Raw genomic sequence first — 11,840 nt, 5'->3', positions numbered from 1 at the left:
GTCGTGCATTGTGGGCCCCGCGATATTACATTTATCCGGGGATGCGGCAGATCAAGAAAGGAATAACTCCGCTCACCTGGGAGCTTGTGCACGGTTACCAAGGAGGAAAGTTGCATACACCGTTTTTTCAAATCTGAAAGGATTAATGGAGGGGAGCAAGACATTGAGTGCATAAACATTTCTGCGAACAAGACGCAAACGGGTGCGATCATACCAGCACTAATGCACCGGATCCCATCAGAACTCCGAAGTTAAGCGTGCTTGGGCGAGAGTAGTACTAGGATGGGTGACCTCCTGGGAAGTCCTCGTGTTGCACCCCAATTTTATTAATATTTTATTTTTGATTTACTATTGGCAAATTCCATATGTCGTTTCGGCGAGACAACAGGAAACAATGTGTCGGATACTCGGACCATTTGCGGAACGACTGTCATTACTGAATGGGAACGGTGCAAAACCGGGCTTTTGGCTTTCGTCGTGCATTGTGGGCCCCGTGATATTACTACATTTATCCGAGGATGCGGCAGATCTAGAAAGGAATAACTCCGCTCACCTGAAGCTTGTGCACGGTAACCAAGGGAGGAAAGTTGCATACACCGTTTTTTCAAGTCTGAAAGAATTAATGGAGGGGAGCAAGATAGTGAGTGCATAAATACTAAAGCGAACAAGAAGAAAACGGGTGCGATCATACCAGCACTAATGCACCGGATCCCATCAGAACTCCGAAGTTAAGCGTGCCTGGGCGAGAGTAGTATTAGGATGGGTGACCTCCTGGGAAGTCCTCGTGTTGCACCCCAATTTTATTAATATATTATTTTTGATATACTATTTGCAAATTCCATCTGTCGTTTCGGCGAGACAACTGGAAACAACGTGCCGGATACTCGGACCATTTGCGGCACGACCGTCATTACTGAATGGGAACGGTGCAAAACTGGGCTTTTGGCATTCGTCGTGCATTGTGGGCCCCGTGATATTACTACATTTATCCGAGGATGCGGCAGATCTAGAAAGGAATAACTCCGCTCACCTGGGAGCTTGTGCACGGTTACCAAGGGAGGAAAGTTGCATAAACCGTTTTTTCAAGTCTGAAAGAATTAATGGAGGGGAGCAAGATAGTGAGTGCATAAAGATTAAAGCGAACAAGAAGCAAACGGGTGCGATCATACCAGCACTAATGCACCGGATCCCATCAGAACTTCGAAGATAAGCGTGCTTGGGCGAGAGTAGTACTAGGATGGGTGACCTCCTGGGAAGTCCTCGTGTTGCACCCCAATTTTATTAATATTTTATTTTTGATATACTATTTGCAAATTCCATATGTCATTTCGGCGAGACATCAGGAAACAACGAGCCGGATATTCGGACCATTTGCGGCACGACCGTCATTAACGAATGGGAACGGTGCAAAACCGGGCTTTTGGCATTCGTCCTGCATTGTGGGCCCCGCGATATTACTGCATTTATCCGGGGATGCGGCAGATCTAGAAAGGAATAACTCCGCTCACCTGGGAGCTTGTGCACGGTTACCAAGGGAGGAAAGTTGCATACACCGTTTTTTCAAGTCTGAAAGAATTAATGGAGGGGAGCAAGATAGTGAGTGCATAAAGATTCCTGCGAACAAGATGCAAACGGGTTCGATCATACCAGCACTAATGCACCGGATCCCATCAGAACTCCGAAGTTAAGCGTGCTTGGGCGAGAGTAGTATTAGGATGGGTGACCTCCTGGGAAGTCCTCGTGTTGCACACCAATTTTATTAATATTTTATTTTTGATATACTATTTGCAAATTCTAAATGTCGTTTCGGCGAGACAACTGGAAACAACGTGCCGGATACTCGGACCATTTGCGGCACGACCGTCATTACTGAATGGGAACGGTGCAAAACTGGGCTTTAGGCATTCGTCGTGCATTGTGGGGCCCGTGATATTACTACATTTATCCGAGGATGCGGCAGATATAGAAAAGGAATAACTCCGCTCACCTAGGAGCTTGTGCACGGTTACCAAGGGAGGAAAGTTGCATAAACCGTTTTTTCAAGTCTGAAAAAATTAACGGAGGGGAGCAAGATAATGAGTGCATAAAGATTAAAGCGAACAAGAAGCAAACGGGTGCGATCATACCAGCACTAATGCACCGGATCCCATCAGAACTCCGAAGTTAAGCGTGCTTGGGCGAGAGTACTACTAGGATGGGTGACCTCCTGGGAAGTCCTCGTGTTGCACCCCAATTTTATTAATATTTTATTTTTGATATACTATTTGCAAATTCCATATGTCGTTTCGGCGAGACAACTGGAAACAACGTGCCGGATACTCGGACCATTTGCGGAACGACCGTCATTACTGAATGGGAACGGTGCAAAACCGGGCTTTTGGCATTCGTCGTGCATTGTGGGCCCCGCGATATTACTACATTTATCCGGGGATGCGGCAGATCTAGAAAGGAATAACTCCGCTCACCTGGGAGCTTGTGCACGGTTACCAAGGGAGGAAAGTTGCATACACCGTTTTTTCAAGTCTGAAAGAATTAACGTAGGGGAGCAAGATAATGAGTGCATAAAGATTAAAGCGAACAAGAAGCAAACGGGTGCGATCATACCAGCACTAATGCACCGGATCCCATCAGAACTCCGAAGTTAAGCGTGCTTGGGCGAGAGTACTACTAGGATGGGTGACCTCCTGGGAAGTCCTCGTGTTGCACCCCAATTTTATTAATATTTTATTTTTGATATACTATTTGCAAATTCCATATGTCGTTTCGGCGAGACAACTGGAAACAACGTGCCGGATACTCGGACCATTTGCGGAACGACCGTCATTACTGAATGGGAACGGTGCAAAACCGGGCTTTTGGCATTCGTCGTGCATTGTGGGCCCCGCGATATTACTACATTTATCCGGGGATGCGGCAGATCAAGAAAGGAATAACTCCGCTCACCTGGGAGCTTGTGCACGGTTACCAAGGGAGGAAAGTTGCATACACCGTTTTTTCAAGTCTGAAAGAATTAATGGAGGGGAGCAAGATAGTGAGTGCATAAAGATTAAAGCGAACAAGAAGAAAACTGGTGCGATCATACCAGCACTAATGCACCGGATCCCATCAGAACTCCGAAGTTAAGCGTGCTTGGGCGAGAGTAGTACTAGGATGGGTGACCTGGGAAGTCCTCGTGTTGCACCCCAATTTTATTAATATTTTATTTTTGATATACTATTTGCAAATTCCATATGTCGTTTCGGCGAGACAACTGGAAACAACGTGCCGGATACTCGTACCATTTGCGGCACGACCGTCATTATTGAATGGGAACGGTGCAAAACCTTTCTTTTGGCATTCGTCATGCATTGTGGGCCCCGCGATATTACTACATTTATCCGGGGCAGCGACAGATCTAGAAAGGACTAACTCCGCTCACCTGGGAGCTTGTGCACGGTTACCAAGGGAGGAAAGTTGCATACACCGTTTTTTCAAGTCTAAAAGAATTAATGGAGGGGAGCAAGATAGTGATTGCATAAAGATTAAAGCGAACAAGAAGCAAACGGGTGCGATCATACCAGCACTAATGCACCGGATCCCATCAGAACTCCGAAGTTAAGCGTGCTTGGGCGAGAGTAGTACTAGGATGGGTGACCTGGGAAGTCCTCGTGCTGCACCCCAATTTTATTAATATTTTATTTTTGATATACTATATGCAAATTCCATATGTCGTTTCGGCGAGACAACAGGAAACAACGTGCCGGATACTCGGACCATTTGGGGAACGACCGTCATTACTGAATGGGAACGGTGCAAAACCGGGCGTTTGGCATTCGTCGTGCATTGTGGGCCCCATGATATTACAACATTTATCCGGGGATGCGGCAGATCTAGAAAGGAATAACTCCGCTCACCTGGGAGCTTGTGCACGGTAACCAAGGGAGGAAAGTTGTATACACCGTTTTTTCAAGTCTGAAAGAATTAACGGAGGGGAGCAAGATAATGAGTGCATAAAGATTAAAGCGAACAAAAGCAAACGGGTGCGATCATACTAGTACTAATGCACCGGATCCCATCAGAACTCCGAAGTTAAGCGTGCTTGGGCGAGAGTAGCACTAGGATGGGTGACCTCCTGGGAAGTCCTCGTGTTGCACCCCAATTTTAGTAATATTTTATTTTTGATATACTATTTGCAAATTCCATATGTCGTTTCGGCGAGACAACAGGAAACAACGTGCCGGATACTCGGACCATTTGCGGCACGACCGTCATTACTGAATGGGAACGGTGCAAAACCGGTCTTTTGGCATTCATAGTGCATTGTGGGCCCCACGATATTACTACATTTATCCGGGGCAGCGACAGATCTAGAAAGGAATAACTCCGCTCAACTGGGAGCTTGTGCACGGTTACCAAGGGAGGAAAGTTGCATACACCGTTTTTTCAAGTCTGAAAGAATTAATGGAGGGGAGCAAGATAGTGAGTGCATAAAGATTAAAGCGAACAAGAAGCAAACGGGTGCGATCATACCAGCACTAATGCACCGGATCCCATCAGAACTCCGAAGTTAAGCATGCTTGGGCGAGAGTAGTACTAGGATGGGTGACCTCCTGGGAAGTCCTCGTGTTGCACCCCAATTTTATTAATATTTTATATTTGATATACTATTGGCAAATTCCATATGTCGTTTCGGCGAGACAACTGGAAACAACGTGCCGGATACTCGGACCATTTGCGGCACGACCGTCATTACTGAATGGGAACGGTGCAAAACCGGTCTTTTGGCATTCATAGTGCATTGTGGGCCCCACGATATTACTACTTTTACCCGGGGCAGCGACAGATCTAGAAAGGAATAACTCCGCTCACCTGGGATCTTGTGCACGGTTACCAAGGGAGGAAAGTTGCATACACCGGTTTTTCAAATCTGAAAGAATTAATGGAGGGGAGCAAGATAGTGAGTGCATAAAGATTAAAGCGAACAAGAAGCAAACGGGTGCGATCATACCAGCACTAATGCACCGGATCCCATCAGAACTCCGAAGTTAAGCGTGCTTGGGCGAGAGTAGTACTAGGATGGGTGACCTCCTGGGAAGTCCTCGTGTTGCACCCCAATTTTATTAATATTTTATTTTTGATATACTATTGGCAAATTCCATATGTCGTTTCGGCGAGACAACAGGAAACAATGTGTCGGATACTCGGACCATTTGCGGAACGACTGTCATTACTGAATGGGAACGGTGCAAAACCGGGCTTTTGGCATTCGTCGTGCATTGTGGGCCCCGTGATATTACTACATTTATCCGAGGATGCTGCAGATCTAGAAAGGAATAACTCCGCTCACCTGAAGCTTGTGCACGGTAACCAAGGGAGGAAAGTTGCATACACCGTTTTTTCAAGTCTGAAAGAATTAATGGAGGGGAGCAAGATAGTGAGTGCATAAAGATTAAAGCGAACAAGAAGAAAACGGGTGCGATCATACCAGCACTAATGCACCGGATCCCATCAGAACTCCGAAGTTAAGCGTGCTTGGGCGAGAGTAGTACTAGGATGGGTGACCTCCTGGGAAGTCCTCATGTTGCACCCCAATTTTATTAATATTTTATTTTTGATATACTATTTGCAAATTCCATATGTCGTTTCGGCGAGACAACTGGAAACAACGTGCCGGATACTCGGACCATTTGCGGCACGACCGTCATTACTGAATGGGAACGGTGCAAAACCGGTCTTTTGGCATTCATAGTGCATTGTGGGCCCCACGATATTACTACATTTATCCGGGGCAGCGACAGATCTAGAAAGGAATAACTCCGCTCACCTGGGAGCTTGTGCACGGTTACCAAGGGAGGAAAGTTGCATAAACCGTTTTTTCAAGTCTGAAAGAATTAATGGAGGGGAGCAAGATAGTGAGTGCATAAAGATTAAAGCGAACAAGAAGCAAACGGGTGCGATCATACCAGCACTAATGCACCGGATCCCATCAGAACTTCGAAGATAAGCGTGCTTGGGCGAGAGTAGTACTAGGATGGGTGACCTCCTGGGAAGTCCTCGTGTTGCACCCCAATTTTATTAATATTTTATTTTTGATATACTATTTGCAAATTCCATATGTCATTTCGGCGAGACATCAGGAAACAACGAGCCGGATATTCGGACCATTTGCGGCACCTCCGTCAATAACGAATGGGAACGGTGCAAAACCGGGCTTTTGGCATTCGTCCTGCATTGTGGGCCCCGCGATATTACTGCATTTATCCGGGGATGCGGCAGATCTAGAAAGGAATAACTCCGCTCACCTGGGAGCTTGTGCACGGTTACCAGGGGAGGAAAGTTGCATACACCGTTTTTTCAAGTCTGAAAGAATTAATGGAGGGGAGCAAGATAGTGAGTGCATAAAGATTCCTGCGAACAAGATGCAAACGGGTTCGATCATACCAGCACTAATGCACCGGATCCCATCAGAACTCCGAAGTTAAGCGTGCTTGGGCGAGAGTAGTATTAGGATGGGTGACCTCCTGGGAAGTCCTCGTGTTGCACACCAATTTTATTAATATTTTATTTTTGATATACTATTTGCAAATTCTATATGTCGTTTCGGCGAGACAACTGGAAACAACGTGCCGGATACTCGGACCATTTGCGGCACGACCGTCATTACTGAATGGGAACGGTGCAAAACTGGGCTTTAGGCATTCGTCGTGCATTGTGGGGCCCGTGATATTACTACATTTATCCGAGGATGCGGCAGATATAGAAAAGGAATAACTCCGCTCACCTGGGAGCTTGTGCACGGTTACCAAGGGAGGAAAGTTGCATAAACCGTTTTTTCAAGTCTGAAAGAATTTATGGAGGGGAGCAAGATAGTGAGTGCATAAAGATTAAAGCGAACAAGAAGCAAACGGATGCGATCATACCAGCACTAATGCACCGGATCCCATCAGAACTCCGAAGTTAAGCGTGCTTGGGCGAGAGTAGTACTAGGATGGGTGACTTCCTGGGAAGTCCTCGTGTTGCACCCCAATTTTATTAATATTTTATTTTTTATATACTATTTGCAAATTCTATATGTCGTTTCGGCGAGACAACTGGAAACAACGTGCCGGATACTCGGACCATTTGCGGCACGACCGTCATTACTGAATGGGAACGGTGCAAAACTAGGCTGTAGGCATTCGTCGTGCATTGTGGGCCCCGTGATATTACTACATTTATCCGAGGATGCGGCAGATATAGAAAAGGAATAACTCCGCTCACCTGGGAGCTTGTGCACGGTTACCAAGGGAGGAAAGTTGCATAAACCGTTTTTTCAAGTCTGAAAGAATAAATGGAGGGGAGCAAGATAGTGAGTGCATAAAGATTAAAGCGAACAAGAAGCAAACGGGTGCGATCATAACAGCACTAATGCACCGGATCCCATCAGAACTCCGAAGTTAAGCGTGCTTGGGCGAGAGTAGTACTAGGATGGGTGACCTCCAGGGAAGTCCTCGTGTTGCACCCCAATTTTATTAATATTTTATTTTTGATATACTATTTGCAAATTCCATATGTCGTTTCGGCGAGACAACAGGAAACAACGTGCCGGATACTCGGACCATTTGCGGAACGACCGTCATTACTGAATGAGAACGGTGCAAAACCGGGCTTTTGGCATTCGTCGTGCATTGTGGGCCCCGCGATATTACTACATTTATCCGGGGATGCGGCAGATCTAGAAAGGAATAACTCCGCTCACCTGGGAGCTTGTGCACGGTTACCAAGGGAGGAAAGTTGCATACACCGTTTTTTCAAGTCTGAAAGAATTAACGGAGGGGAGCAAGATAATGAGTGCATAAAGATTAAAGCGAACAAGAAGCAAACGGGTGCGATCATACCAGCACTAATGCACCGGATCCCATCAGAACTCCGAAGTTAAGCGTGCTTGGGCGAGAGTACTACTAGGATGGGTGACCTCCTGGGAAGTCCTCGTGTTGCACCCCAATTTTATTAATATTTTATTTTTGATATACTATTTAAAAATTCCATATGTCGTTTCGGCGAGACAACTGGAAACAACGTGCCGGATACTCGGACCATTTGCGGAACGACCGTCATTACTGAATGGGAACGGTGCAAAACCGGGCTTTTGGCATTCGTCGTGCATTGTGGGCCCCGCGATATTACTACATTTATCCGGGGATGCGGCAGATCAAGAAAGGAATAACTCCGCTCACCTGGGAGCTTGTGCACGGTTACCAAGGGAGGAAAGTTGCATACACCGTTTTTTCAAGTCTGAAAGAATTAATGGAGGGGAGCAAGATAGTGAGTGCATAAAGATTAAAGCGAACAAGAAGAAAACTGGTGCGATCATACCAGCACTAATGCACCGGATCCCTTCAGAACTCCGAAGTTAAGCGTGCTTGGGCGAGAGTAGTACTAGGATGGGTGACCTGGGAAGTCCTCGTGTTGCACCCCAATTTTATTAATATTTTATTTTTGATATACTATTTGCAAATTCCATATGTCGTTTCGGCGAGACAACTGGAAACAATGTGCCGGATACTCGTACCATTTGCGGCACGACCGTCATTACTGAATGGGAACGGTGCAAAACCTTTCTTTTGGCATTCGTCGTGCATTGTGGGCCCCGCGATATTACTACATTTATCCGGGGCAGCGACAGATCTAGAAAGGACTAACTCCGCTCACCTGGGAGCTTGTGCACGGTTACCAAGGGAGGAAAGTTGCATACACCGTTTTTTCAAGTCTAAAAGAATTAATGGAGGGGAGCAAGATAGTGATTGCATAAAGATTAAAGCGAACAAGAAGCAAACGGGTGCGATCATACCAGCACTAATGCACCGGATCCCATCAGAACTCCGAAGTTAAGCGTGCTTGGGCGAGAGTAGTACTAGGATGGGTGACCTGGGAAGTCCTCGTGTTGCACCCCAATTTTATTAATATTTTATTTTTGATATACTATATGCAAATTCCATATGTCTTTTCGGCGAGACAACAGGAAACAACGTGCCGGATACTCGGACCATTTGGGGAACGACCGTCATTACTGAATGGGAACGGTGCAAAACCGGGCGTTAGGCATTCGTCGTGCATTGTGGGCCCCATGATATTACAACATTTATCCGGGGATGCGGCAGATCTACAAAGGAATAACTCCGCTCACCTAGGAGCTTGTGCACGGTTACCAAGGGAGGAAAGTTGCATACACCGTTTTTTCAAATCTGAAAGGATTAATGGAGGGGAGCAAGACAGTGAGTGCATAAAGATTTCTGCGAACAAGATGCAAACGGGTGCGATCATACCAGCACTAATGCACCGGATCCCATCAGAACTCCGAAGTTAAGTGTGCTTGGGCGAGAGTAGTACTAGGATGGGTGACCTCCTTGGAAGTCCTCGTGTTGCACCCCAATTTTATTAATATTTTATTTTTGATATACTATTTGCAAATTCCATATGTCGTTTCGGCGAGAAAACAGGAAACAACGTGCCGGATACTCGGACCATTTGCGGAACGACCGTCATTACTGAATGGGAACGGTGCAAAACCGGGCTTTTGGCATTCGTCGTGCATTGTGGGCCCCGCGATATTACATTTATCCGGGGATGCGGCAGATCAAGAAAGGAATAACTCCGCTCACCTGGGAGCTTGTGCACGGTTACCAAGGAGGAAAGTTGCATACACCGTTTTTTCAAATCTGAAAGGATTAATGGAGGGGAGCAAGACATTGAGTGCATAAACATTTCTGCGAACAAGACGCAAACGGGTGCGATCATACCAGCACTAATGCACCGGATCCCATCAGAACTCCGAAGTTAAGCGTGCTTGGGCGAGAGTAGTACTAGGATGGGTGACCTCCTGGGAAGTCCTCGTGTTGCACCCCAATTTTATAAATATTTTATTTTTGATTTACTATTGGCAAATTCCATATGTCGTTTCGGCGAGACAACAGGAAACAATGTGTCGGATACTCGGACCATTTGCGGAACGACTGTCATTACTGAATGGGAACGGTGCAAAACCGGGCTTTTGGCTTTCGTCGTGCATTGTGGGCCCCGTGATATTACTACATTTATCCGAGGATGCGGCAGATCTAGAAAGGAATAACTCCGCTCACCTGAAGCTTGTGCACGGTAACCAAGGGAGGAAAGTTGCATACACCGTTTTTTCAAGTCTGAAAGAATTAATGGAGGGGAGCAAGATAGTGAGTGCATAAAGACTAAAGCGAACAAGAAGAAAACGGGTGCGATCATACCAGCACTAATGCACCGGATCCCATCAGAACTCCGAAGTTAAGCGTGCCTGGGCGAGAGTAGTATTAGGATGGGTGACCTCCTGGGAAGTCCTCGTGTTGCACCCCAATTTTATTAATATATTATTTTTGATATACTATTTGCAAATTCCATCTGTCGTTTCGGCGAGACAACTGGAAACAACGTGCCGGATACTCGGACCATTTGCGGCACGACCGTCATTACTGAATGGGAACGGTGCAAAACTGGGCTTTTGGCATTCGTCGTGCATTGTGGGCCCCGTGATATTACTACATTTATCCGAGGATGCGGCAGATCTAGAAAGGAATAACTCCGCTCACCTGGGAGCTTGTGCACGGTTACCAAGGGAGGAAAGTTGCATAAACCGTTTTTTCAAGTCTGAAAGAATTAATGGAGGGGAGCAAGATAGTGAGTGCATAAAGATTAAAGCGAACAAGAAGCAAACGGGTGCGATCATACCAGCACTAATGCACCGGATCCCATCAGAACTTCGAAGATAAGCGTGCTTGGGCGAGAGTAGTACTAGGATGGGTGACCTCCTGGGAAGTCCTCGTGTTGCACCCCAATTTTATTAATATTTTATTTTTGATATACTATTTGCAAATTCCATATGTCATTTCGGCGAGACATCAGGAAACAACGAGCCGGATATTCGGACCATTTGCGGCACGACCGTCATTAACGAATGGGAACGGTGCAAAACCGGGCTTTTGGCATTCGTCCTGCATTGTGGGCCCCGCGATATTACTGCATTTATCCGGGGATGCGGCAGATCTAGAAAGGAATAACTCCGCTCACCTGGGAGCTTGTGCACGGTTACCAAGGGAGGAAAGTTGCATACACCGTTTTTTCAAGTCTGAAAGAATTAATGGAGGGGAGCAAGATAGTGAGTGCATAAAGATTCCTACGAACAAGATGCAAACGGGTTCGATCATACCAGCACTAATGCACCGGATCCCATCAGAACTCCGAAGTTAAGCGTGCTTGGGCGAGAGTAGTATTAGGATGGGTGACCTCCTGGGAAGTCCTCGTGTTGCACACCAATTTTATTAATATTTTATTTTTGATATACTATTTGCAAATTCTAAATGTCGTTTCGGCGAGACAACTGGAAACAACGTGCCGGATACTCGGACCATTTGCGGCACGACCGTCATTACTGAATGGGAACGGTGCAAAACTGGGCTTTAGGCATTCGTCGTGCATTGTGGGGCCCGTGATATTACTACATTTATCCGAGGATGCGGCAGATATAGAAAAGGAATAACTCCGCTCACCTAGGAGCTTGTGCACGGTTACCAAGGGAGGAAAGTTGCATAAACCGTTTTTTCAAGTCTGAAAAAATTAACGGAGGGGAGCAAGATAATGAGTGCATAAAGATTAAAGCGAACAAGAAGCAAACGGGTGCGATCATACCAGCACTAATGCACCGGATCCCATCAGAACTCCGAAGTTAAGCGTGCTTGGGCGAGAGTACTACTAGGATGGGTGACCTCCTGGGAAGTCCTCGTGTTGCACCCCAATTTTATTAATATTTTATTTTTGATATACTATTTGCAAATTCCATATGTCGTTTCGGCGAGACA

At 46.2% G+C, this 11,840-nt stretch overlaps 25 non-coding genes across 25 annotated transcripts; all 25 read left to right on the top strand.

The window, feature by feature from the left end:
• Positions 1-200: 200 nt before the first annotated feature.
• LOC148858467 (5S ribosomal RNA) lies at positions 201-319 on the top strand. The gene has a single exon (XR_016096056.1). It is a non-coding gene; the product is annotated as a 5S ribosomal RNA (ribosomal RNA).
• A 358-nt stretch (positions 320-677) lies between these two features.
• LOC148858466 (5S ribosomal RNA) lies at positions 678-796 on the top strand. The gene has a single exon (XR_016095970.1). It is a non-coding gene; the product is annotated as a 5S ribosomal RNA (ribosomal RNA).
• Positions 797-1,155: 359 nt separating this feature from the next.
• LOC148858465 (5S ribosomal RNA) lies at positions 1,156-1,274 on the top strand. The gene has a single exon (XR_016096623.1). It is a non-coding gene; the product is annotated as a 5S ribosomal RNA (ribosomal RNA).
• Positions 1,275-1,633: 359 nt separating this feature from the next.
• On the top strand, positions 1,634-1,752 carry LOC148858464 (5S ribosomal RNA). The gene has a single exon (XR_016097817.1). It is a non-coding gene; the product is annotated as a 5S ribosomal RNA (ribosomal RNA).
• Positions 1,753-2,112: 360 nt separating this feature from the next.
• On the top strand, positions 2,113-2,231 carry LOC148858463 (5S ribosomal RNA). The gene has a single exon (XR_016096513.1). It is a non-coding gene; the product is annotated as a 5S ribosomal RNA (ribosomal RNA).
• A 359-nt stretch (positions 2,232-2,590) lies between these two features.
• LOC148858462 (5S ribosomal RNA) lies at positions 2,591-2,709 on the top strand. The gene has a single exon (XR_016096512.1). It is a non-coding gene; the product is annotated as a 5S ribosomal RNA (ribosomal RNA).
• A 359-nt stretch (positions 2,710-3,068) lies between these two features.
• Positions 3,069-3,184, top strand: LOC148858461 (5S ribosomal RNA). The gene has a single exon (XR_016097763.1). It is a non-coding gene; the product is annotated as a 5S ribosomal RNA (ribosomal RNA).
• Positions 3,185-3,543: 359 nt separating this feature from the next.
• On the top strand, positions 3,544-3,659 carry LOC148858460 (5S ribosomal RNA). Its single transcript, XR_016097867.1, has one exon. It is a non-coding gene; the product is annotated as a 5S ribosomal RNA (ribosomal RNA).
• Positions 3,660-4,017: 358 nt separating this feature from the next.
• Positions 4,018-4,136, top strand: LOC148858459 (5S ribosomal RNA). Its single transcript, XR_016097435.1, has one exon. It is a non-coding gene; the product is annotated as a 5S ribosomal RNA (ribosomal RNA).
• A 359-nt stretch (positions 4,137-4,495) lies between these two features.
• On the top strand, positions 4,496-4,614 carry LOC148858458 (5S ribosomal RNA). Its single transcript, XR_016096106.1, has one exon. It is a non-coding gene; the product is annotated as a 5S ribosomal RNA (ribosomal RNA).
• A 359-nt stretch (positions 4,615-4,973) lies between these two features.
• On the top strand, positions 4,974-5,092 carry LOC148858457 (5S ribosomal RNA). The gene has a single exon (XR_016096044.1). It is a non-coding gene; the product is annotated as a 5S ribosomal RNA (ribosomal RNA).
• A 358-nt stretch (positions 5,093-5,450) lies between these two features.
• LOC148858456 (5S ribosomal RNA) lies at positions 5,451-5,569 on the top strand. The gene has a single exon (XR_016096466.1). It is a non-coding gene; the product is annotated as a 5S ribosomal RNA (ribosomal RNA).
• A 359-nt stretch (positions 5,570-5,928) lies between these two features.
• LOC148858455 (5S ribosomal RNA) lies at positions 5,929-6,047 on the top strand. Its single transcript, XR_016096622.1, has one exon. It is a non-coding gene; the product is annotated as a 5S ribosomal RNA (ribosomal RNA).
• Positions 6,048-6,406: 359 nt separating this feature from the next.
• Positions 6,407-6,525, top strand: LOC148858454 (5S ribosomal RNA). The gene has a single exon (XR_016097816.1). It is a non-coding gene; the product is annotated as a 5S ribosomal RNA (ribosomal RNA).
• Positions 6,526-6,885: 360 nt separating this feature from the next.
• Positions 6,886-7,004, top strand: LOC148858453 (5S ribosomal RNA). The gene has a single exon (XR_016096635.1). It is a non-coding gene; the product is annotated as a 5S ribosomal RNA (ribosomal RNA).
• Positions 7,005-7,364: 360 nt separating this feature from the next.
• LOC148858452 (5S ribosomal RNA) lies at positions 7,365-7,483 on the top strand. The gene has a single exon (XR_016096867.1). It is a non-coding gene; the product is annotated as a 5S ribosomal RNA (ribosomal RNA).
• A 359-nt stretch (positions 7,484-7,842) lies between these two features.
• LOC148858451 (5S ribosomal RNA) lies at positions 7,843-7,961 on the top strand. The gene has a single exon (XR_016096511.1). It is a non-coding gene; the product is annotated as a 5S ribosomal RNA (ribosomal RNA).
• Positions 7,962-8,320: 359 nt separating this feature from the next.
• On the top strand, positions 8,321-8,436 carry LOC148858450 (5S ribosomal RNA). Its single transcript, XR_016098186.1, has one exon. It is a non-coding gene; the product is annotated as a 5S ribosomal RNA (ribosomal RNA).
• Positions 8,437-8,795: 359 nt separating this feature from the next.
• Positions 8,796-8,911, top strand: LOC148858449 (5S ribosomal RNA). The gene has a single exon (XR_016097218.1). It is a non-coding gene; the product is annotated as a 5S ribosomal RNA (ribosomal RNA).
• Positions 8,912-9,270: 359 nt separating this feature from the next.
• LOC148858448 (5S ribosomal RNA) lies at positions 9,271-9,389 on the top strand. Its single transcript, XR_016096491.1, has one exon. It is a non-coding gene; the product is annotated as a 5S ribosomal RNA (ribosomal RNA).
• Positions 9,390-9,744: 355 nt separating this feature from the next.
• LOC148858447 (5S ribosomal RNA) lies at positions 9,745-9,863 on the top strand. The gene has a single exon (XR_016096033.1). It is a non-coding gene; the product is annotated as a 5S ribosomal RNA (ribosomal RNA).
• A 358-nt stretch (positions 9,864-10,221) lies between these two features.
• On the top strand, positions 10,222-10,340 carry LOC148858446 (5S ribosomal RNA). The gene has a single exon (XR_016095969.1). It is a non-coding gene; the product is annotated as a 5S ribosomal RNA (ribosomal RNA).
• A 359-nt stretch (positions 10,341-10,699) lies between these two features.
• Positions 10,700-10,818, top strand: LOC148858445 (5S ribosomal RNA). Its single transcript, XR_016096621.1, has one exon. It is a non-coding gene; the product is annotated as a 5S ribosomal RNA (ribosomal RNA).
• A 359-nt stretch (positions 10,819-11,177) lies between these two features.
• Positions 11,178-11,296, top strand: LOC148858444 (5S ribosomal RNA). Its single transcript, XR_016097815.1, has one exon. It is a non-coding gene; the product is annotated as a 5S ribosomal RNA (ribosomal RNA).
• A 360-nt stretch (positions 11,297-11,656) lies between these two features.
• LOC148858443 (5S ribosomal RNA) lies at positions 11,657-11,775 on the top strand. The gene has a single exon (XR_016096510.1). It is a non-coding gene; the product is annotated as a 5S ribosomal RNA (ribosomal RNA).
• The last annotated feature ends 65 nt before the right edge of the window (positions 11,776-11,840 follow it).

The sequence above is a fragment of the Nelumbo lutea genome, chromosome 4, assembly GCF_056320005.1.
Source record: "Nelumbo lutea isolate HS-2025 chromosome 4, American lotus-T2T, whole genome shotgun sequence".
In the NCBI taxonomy this organism is placed as follows: Eukaryota; Viridiplantae; Streptophyta; class Magnoliopsida; order Proteales; family Nelumbonaceae; genus Nelumbo; species Nelumbo lutea.
Note: the sequence above shows the minus strand (reverse complement) of the source record. Positions and strands in the feature narration are given on the sequence as shown.